Source organism: Xenopus tropicalis, chromosome 4 (assembly GCF_000004195.4).
Source record: "Xenopus tropicalis strain Nigerian chromosome 4, UCB_Xtro_10.0, whole genome shotgun sequence".
NCBI lineage: Eukaryota > Metazoa > Chordata > Amphibia > Anura > Pipidae > Xenopus > Xenopus tropicalis.
This window is the reverse complement of record NC_030680.2, coordinates 46,555,685-46,564,371: the sequence shown is the minus strand read 5'-3', so window position 1 is coordinate 46,564,371 and position 8,687 is coordinate 46,555,685. Positions and strand designations below refer to the sequence as shown.

Sequence of the window (8,687 nt, the reverse complement as noted above, 5' to 3'; positions counted from 1 at the left end):
TGGGTCCCTTAGAAATTCATGGTGGGGGGCAATATCCAGCCTGCAGTCCTTCTCTTGGGCAGCCCTGACATTAAATAAAAGGTATTGGGTGTGTTTGAGCAAAGCTGCTTACTGTATGCTTTTAGTTCACTGAAGGTTCTCTTTCATAAAGGTGCTGGATGTGTGAATGCCATATTACAATTACACATCCAGAGTGACTTAAACTATATAGTAGTTTTTATATAGTAAATTTTATGGAATGTGTTGAATGTTATTGCTGAATCGGTACAGGCAAAATGCATAAAATACTGCTTGATACACGGATAGCCAAATTACCTGTAATTCTGTTCATAATCCTGTTATCTGTTTTCTCCCCACAAGGCTGCTGAATATGTTCCGGAAAAGGTGAAGAAAGCGGAAAAGAAATTGGAAGACAATCCGTATGACCTTGATGCATGGAGCATTCTCATTCGCGAGGCACAGGTTTAGTGACATAGGGTTACATTATGTATTCTCTTGAGTACCAAAGGTGGCTGTATTCAGGAGATTCTAAAATGTTCCCACACAGTCATAATATTGTAAATGCTGTTTATTTCAATTTTAGAATCAGCCTATAGACAAAGCACAGAAGACATATGAGCGACTTGTTGCCCAGTTCCCGAGCTCTGGCAGATTCTGGAAACTTTACATTGAAGCAGAGGTTAATATTTTCATTTTTTTTTCTTACTAATTGATTTTTTTATTTCACAAACATGTTCTAGGTCTGAGTTGAGAAATAACTGGTAGGACACTATATTAGTTAATGTTCCTTACCTTGTAATCTGGGGCTGAAATTGCAAGCGCTGACTTTTAAGGTGTTTAACCGCAGCGATGATTGTTGCATAGTGTTTTTGCAACAACATTAAAACATTTTAATGGTATGGAGTGCTTTAGACTTTTATTTATTTGTCGTGTCAATTTATTGCCTCCTGTGTCGTTTATTTAGTACCGGTAATTCATTTCCTCTATATTTACCCCAACTGACTAATTTGAATGGTATCCTAAGTCTATTAGCCTTAACAATAAAATGGCATGATGTTCAAATGTTTCTGGGTGGGTTTTGTTTTAACATACTTAAATATTTTTAAGGTCTTAACATATAGAACATGCACTTACAAAAGAACAATTATAGGAAAGAAATGTTATCGGCATAATTTATTATTTGCAGCAACCATTCTTGGAACAGGACAAATGTGTGGCTTACGGTGCATAGAATTACACTGCAAATGTAGACAATTAAAAATGATTGTATGCACAATATTGAAAACATGTTTGTATACTTGATTAATGCAGTTAACTATACGACTCATAATAAAACCACAGAGGCAGAAAATCTGGGAATTTGGTGTGCATCCTATGTTATTCTGTTATTCTGCTGCTTATGATGTCTGGTTAATCCTGTGTAGCGTAAATGGTTTTGTTCATAACTTTTAGGCACACTTTATATTTTCCATTATTTGAACAACATTATTGGGACCCTTTGGTTCTCATACTCTACCTTCCCACTCCACCCATGTGAATAGTATTTTCTTTGGGATGCTACATCTATTTTATATTTTTATACAATATTAAAAGAAACTGTGATTGTAGGCTATGCATACATCATTTATGGGAACTGTACTTTCTTTACACAAATACCATTAAAATCTGGGGCTAATGCTTGTGCTTACCCTTATTATTTTACAGTAATGAGCACAGCAGTGCGCAGTATTTAGTGTCTTTTAAACTCACAATTTACTTTATCTAGTAGGTTACATCTGAAATATGCTTGTGTTTTCTTTCTTTTTCACCTATAAAACTTAAGAAACATTGGTAAGATATATTCATTTTTATATTAGTGGGATGCTGATGATTTTATAGTATCATTTTTATTACTGCTTAAGACTGCTAAAATTTCTCAAAGATTTGCATTAAAAACTGTGTTGGTGGAATGTCTCTTTACTTTAACGCTGCTAAATTGGGATGTATAAGGCTTACATATTCTCAATTGCTTTTGTTAATCTTTTAACTGACAAACTTAACTTCCATACAAAATAAAACCTCAGTCTGAAGTGTAACCTATAATTTAGAGCAGTGTTGGCCAAAGTTTTTGTCCTTGCCTCATAAAGCTGAGCCTTGTGAATTAGAGTCTTAAGGTGGCCATACAGGGGCCATTTTTAGCTGCCGATTCAGCAGCTTATCTGCCCATGTTTGGCCAAAATGACAGGCCTGCCTGACCGACATCTGCCCTGAGATCAGCTAGATCTCGATTGGCAAGGTTTGGTTTTTCCGTTAGATCGGGGACCGCATTGGCTCGTTGATGTGGTCCCCGAACCGACGGCACCTATACCTGCCATTTCTATTCGGTCATTTTGGCCCTAGGGCCAAACGTCCGGATTAGCCCGATATTGCCCATTGGTAGGCATATCAGGAGAAGATCCGCTCACTTGGCAACCTTGTGTCATTAGTAAAAGCACTTACCCAAGGAGTTCTGTGACCAGGTCACTGGCTGAATGCTTTTGTACAGGACATGAAACTCCAAGGGGACGTCTTTTATATTCATATTATTTTATGTGGGATACTTTTATTTTTATATGCTACCATTACAAGCTTCTTAGGGGTCATTTGGGATGTCCCTCAACTGAAGTACAAGAGCCATTACCCTTAGTGCCCATGCGCAGAGCACTTCTGGATGGCGAGTAGCTGCACTCTGCACCTTATTCACACGTGCAAGTTGGGGGTAAGGAAAGGGGGAAGCTTACATCTGTACTCGAAAGAGCTCAGAGACCTGCAGCAATTCAAGGAGAGAGGAAGGAAATAAATATTCAGTGCTGTAACACTAAGGCAGATTATCCATTGTATTATAGATGTTATGTTTACACAGAAGCAATGGCTTTTTGACAGACAGGGATGCTAGTAAAACATTTGCATGCATGTTAGAGCCTATGGTACCATTACAAAATATATAACTGTACATTTAAAAATCTTAGTTCCTGAAAATAACATTTTATATGCAACTGCATTCCTCCCATCCACCTCTTTTATTTTTTGAGGGGTTGCATTGTTTGCCAACTTGGTCTGAAGGGTCTGAGTTGGCAGCTTCTAGCAGCCCATATATGCCCCATTTTCACTATTACACTAAGATTGTACATTAGGCACATCAACCTCTATCATACACACACACACACAGTTTCTGTATGTATGAATGTTGGAGAACTTGCAAACTTTTTGCAGATTGTCCTCTAGTTGGATTTAAAAGCTGGACCCCAATGCTGCAAGGCAGACTAAAGTAGACCTAAAAGGTTTTTACACACACATTGCCACTTGTTTTTACACTTGGGATGGAAAAACAGTGACATTTTAAAATCATGTTCCCAAATAAACCTGTAGCCCCCTGTCCATCTTTGTATTGTCTCTGCTTACATGGCCACTTGTGGACTTCTTTTCACTGCTCATTCTTACACTGGACTTATTCACTTGCCTAAAGCAATGTGCATTACAAGATGTGGACAAAGTCATAGTGCAAAAGGAAAGGTAAGTGTTGAACTCTTTGCACTGCAGCAGCCTCCTTTATCCCCTGTCATGTACTGCACACTTAAGACGGCAGTAAAACTAGTTTTACTGACCATTTTTATTTCTCCTTAATGCCTACTGGCAAGTAAGATGAGTGTGAGGAAATATTACATATATTATGTGCTTGCACTACTTTGCTCCAGTTTTGCAAAGGCCATGTTGTCTTTGTCAGACTTTTAGCTTTGTGGACTTTAGGTTAATAACATTAAGAAAATTAGTACAAAATTCACTCACAAGAGTCTGTTCAGTCCTCTAGCTTGTATTTTAAAGTCTATTATACAACTCGTTGCACAAGTAAACATTTCTAAATTGCTTAATAGGCAAAACAAACATTTAATTTTTTTTTTTTTTTTTGCAGACTGCTGTGAATAATGAAACTAAAAGTAGTAGAATATAATAAACGTATGATTTAGGCTGCTGACACATGAGATCCTCTACCGCGAGCGACTAATCTCCTGCTAATACTAAGCGATGCATATATTTTCCCTGGCGATTCACTTTATTGCCGGTGGGATAGAATTTGCAGGAGATTACGTGATAGAGGAGATTTATCGCAATAAACTCCCCTATAATCTTAAAAAAATTCAGAGATAGAGGAAGGAATGAGATCATTTATAAGAAAATTGTTCATTAGATTTAAACTAAGAGTGGGTAGAACTTTTTATTTAATTTCTAATTGTTTTGAGTACTTTGATTATAGGTTGATATTGCCAACTAGTGATTTTAATTACTAACTTAGTACTCTGGGTCACTGCTCCTCCTCCTTGCAGATCATATGCAACTGTTTTAGATGTTCTTACCAATGAATGTGCTGCCCTTAGCACAGCACAGTACAGTACAGGAATACCTACTCCTGTACAAACCATCATTTTAGCTCAGGGGAACCTGGGCAGAAGAGTTGTAATGGTCACATTTTATTCTGCATGAGTTGACAGTTTAAATGTTTTTTTTTTTTTTTTGCAAAGTCCAGGGGTTTGTTGCAGTGGCTGAAGTTAGTGATCAGTACCCCCAGGGATTTTGTTTTTTATTGTCCTTTAAAGGGGAGCTCCGGCTTACGAACCAACATTTGTTAGAGCCTCAACACAGAAACCCTAATATACTTATCACTGTAACCTGTTCCTTCAAAAAGTATGAATACATAACATTTTTATATGCTGAAATCCAGGCACAAAATCGTTCTCTTTCTGCATCATTTGCAATCCTGGCAGGGGAGGAGGGACTAAAACACTGATGTTACAAATTGTAAAATTGTCCACAGCTTACAGACAGCATGCAGGGACTACGTAACCCACAATGCATTGCACTGTTCCTTATTAACAAATTGTGGGATTGGGGGGGATGTGCGCAGAGGACAGCCGGCTACTGTAACATTTTATTTGAGTCTCAGCCAGTAGTCAGCCAGATTAACAGGGGGCGGGGCTTAGCTAACTTCCAAACCATATTATTACATAAAAATTTGCAGTCTTTTCATAATTTTTATATTGATGCTTATTGCAAAGGTGCTTGAAGTTACATTCTCTTTTCAAAAAGACTAAATTCTGTTTGGGTGGAGTTTGCCTTTAAACTACTGTTTAGTTTGTAATGTCATTACTGAAGAATGGGATTTTATTCTACAGTTGCAGTTTATGGTGGATATCTGTTTCCCTTTTAATGTGAATTTTTTTTTTCTTCTTCAATGCAAAGTACTAAGCGACCTCTCGTATACTGGTTCTAAACCAATGTTTGTGTTGTAAAGCACATACCACAGCTTACTTGAGAAAACATTTAAGAAACACTGCTGTAGAATCTTCCTAATTATAGAAGGTTAGTCGTATTTTTACAATAGAAGTTTATTCTGCAATAAAAAGCTTTAATTACCATTTTGCTTCTTCAAAGAAATACATGCTGATATTGGAAATAAAAAGGAAAACTATGACCCTAACTGATTACTGTCCTTTGTATGGAGTTATTGGATATTTTTAAACCTAAGTCTAGGCATGATGCCTCCCTTGGAAAGGGGTATGTAAACATAATTGCCATAAGTGCTAATAGAATCACAGCTGCCTTGCCCTAACTGCTTATTATCACTATAATCCTGCCATGTCAGTAATTAGTCATTATTAGGAAGCATCTTCCTAATACTGAGGGAAAGCCTTTATAGCAAATTGCTGTCGGTCAGAAAGCACCATCTATATATCGGGGTTACCCCTTGACGGTATGGCCTCAGTCAGTGGGCAGTACACTCATTTTAAGGGTCACTGCGGGGTGCACATATGTATCAGACCAACCTTAGTGAATTCTTGGATTTGCACTGCCTTTATGCAACCCCTGAGTTGGCAAATGCACACCTCATACTTCACCATTTCTGTGTCATGACTCCTTTCTGCTCACTTTGCTCTTAACCTCCATCATTGCTAAATAAGTGAATATTTGTTTTTCATTTATATGATTTAACTTTCCTAACAAAGTGTTTTTCCACTGGCTTTAGTGGTCATCTTAACCTTTTTTGTATCATTCTATCAAAATGTTTCATCATCTTAAATGAGCCTGCTTTTTTAATTTCATTTCTACTTTTTAAATGAGCTTAACCACAATATAGCAATAATCAAAATCTGGTGTTTTAACTTGCCATTGTTACTGACCGGATCACCATGTATTATCACCTAACCTGGATGCCACCTCCTTGTTGGTTTCAGTGGTTTATGATGTTTACATTATATCTGGAAGAGCAGATGAAAAGAACTGTACGCCACAAGAAGCTGTAAGGTAGCAAGGAGATCTGGACAGTGGATGCTTTGTGAACTATCCTGTCAAGAATAGTGGAATATGAAGGTGTTATTTTCACCAGAAGAAAAGGAAATCTAAGATGATTGATGAAAACATGCTACTTTACTCCTACCAAGTAGCTGGCAAAGAAACAATCCCTTCAGTGGATCCCAAGACTTGCTCTTTCTAGGATTTGCAGCATTCAAGAAGATATGGTCGAACTGGATCTGATGTGTATCACAGGATTTATTTAATTCATTTCAGTTCATTTGGAAATGTGACACTTTTGAGGTCCCTTAAGATTTATGCTGAGCCTTCTATCTACAATATTTTGAAATGCCCAAATCATTTGGCCAGCAAGCAGCTCTGCTTTAAGAACATTAAGACGGGCATGTACTAAAGTGCTCAACAAAAGTTTGAACAAGCGATGTTAGAACCTTGTGGCACTAGTAATATCTTTTTATTCTTGCTGCCTCTGTTCCTTTGCATGAAGTATCTGTTCTAGAGATTGTTATTGGTTCTTCATTCTATTGCCATATTTCTCCTTTTGCCAACATCAGTTTACAGAGTGGCACTCAGTGGGCAAAACTGGACGGGATGGATATCAAAGAATGTTTTTTGGATCTAAGTTCTCTGCATGGTTACATAGACACCATATCCCTCTTAATGAAAGCAACAGTTTTAACTTAGGCCTTAAGTTGGCCTTTGAGAACATGCCTGCTTTTATTTTCACAGAAAACATTTCATCACTTTTCTTGTGGTCTCGTCAGTCCAGGATTAAATTTTTTTTTTTAACCGCAATAATACTGGCGTTATGATCAGGAAACCTGTTGCAGAATAAGGGTTTATCCCACAGTGCAACACATATTAAAGGCTGTTTTTATCAATAGAAACTTGAACTTTATGATTTTAGTGTCCGTCAAGAAGGATATTACTGAAGATAATCTGGACTCCACTTGAGGAAGGGTTTACTTGAGTAATTCATATCTGTGACTATATGGCCTATGGACTCTTGAATACTGCTTCTGAAGATACTAGTGTTCTGTCCTCTAGGATTCCTACAATTTTTCCAGTTTAAAACCAAAGACAATGGGCTCTTTATTCCTTTAAAGTTAATACAGTGAGGCGTAAAAAATCAGGGAAGCTTTTCTTCACACATCATACAGTTTTACTGGACCAGAATGCTTCTGCTCATGTTCCTGTCACATGAACAACAGATTTTGCAGGAGAGAGATTTGTGCTGGGGATCTTTGCTTTCACAGCATTCATTAAAGGTTACATCAGCTGATCCGTTGTGTAAGTCAAAAGCAGGGCCCCATATGTGGTCTGTCTTGAAAAGGCATTTAATTCAGCTGAATTTTTTTTTTACCATATTAATCCTTATAAGAATACATTATTTATTAAAATATAACCTGTGTCTGTTATATGTTTTGTCACATATCGGTGCCTCCATAACAACTGTGCCTGATGAGTAACAAAGCTAGAAAGGCCATATAAAACTGGCCATACACTTAGAGATATATGCTCGCTGGGTAAGGTTGGAAAAATAGGGTTGTCGAATTGTTGGTCGGGGCCAATACTAGGATCTTATTTTGGGCCTGTGTTGGAGCGAAGTTTGTATCAACATGTCTATGTGGTCCTCTCCAAATAAGCCAATATTTGCTTGGGTCATCAAATTAGTAAAATCTTATTCTGACCATATTTCAGGCTTGTATAGATCCAATCTACATGCCAATGTGATCCTGACACAATGGGATTTTTAAACCTACCTGTCTGATCAGCTGCTCTCTTGAGCACTGCATCAAGGAGCCAAATGAGAAAATCATTCCTGCCCGATTTTCGACCAGATATTGATGGTTGAGTCCCGTCTGCGGCAGATAAGCAGGTGAATCATTCTAAAGGACTTATATCGACAGCTTATATCTTCCAGTGTATTAAATGCCGATTTGGCTCCTTTGGTCCAATTCAACAGCTTTTATTTGCCCATGTATGAGACACTGGCGGGCCAACCTGACCGATATCTGGCCAAAAATCAGTGACTTCACCAAAACGAGCATATCATTCTTTGTATGGCCAGCTTTAACTTAAGGGGCTAGATGCCAAGTTATATTGGCCTATGTATGATCATCTTAAGTCAGTTCTGCCACTAGATTTATTGACTTAACCCTGTATGTGCTGGGTGCCATCAAGTAATCTGTTTCTTTTTCTGCTGCTTGCATTCTGGTCCTTAAATTGGTAAAGGAGCTGTACTGTCCTTGATTAACATGATCATGTTCAGTAAATGGTACCTGTACTGAACATATTTTTTCGTACTTCAATAACCCTGTTTAACGTATTTCTTACGCTAAACAGGGTTATTGAAGCTAAATGTT

General features: G+C 37.7%; 1 long non-coding RNA gene across 1 annotated transcript; it reads left to right on the top strand.

Annotated features, from left to right (window-relative positions):
• Positions 1 to 295: 295 nt before the first annotated feature.
• Positions 296 to 1,351, top strand: LOC116406480. Its single transcript, XR_004222346.1, has 2 exons — positions 296 to 462; positions 584 to 1,351. It is a non-coding gene; the product is annotated as an uncharacterized LOC116406480 (long non-coding RNA).
• Positions 1,352 to 8,687: the final 7,336 nt, after the last annotated feature.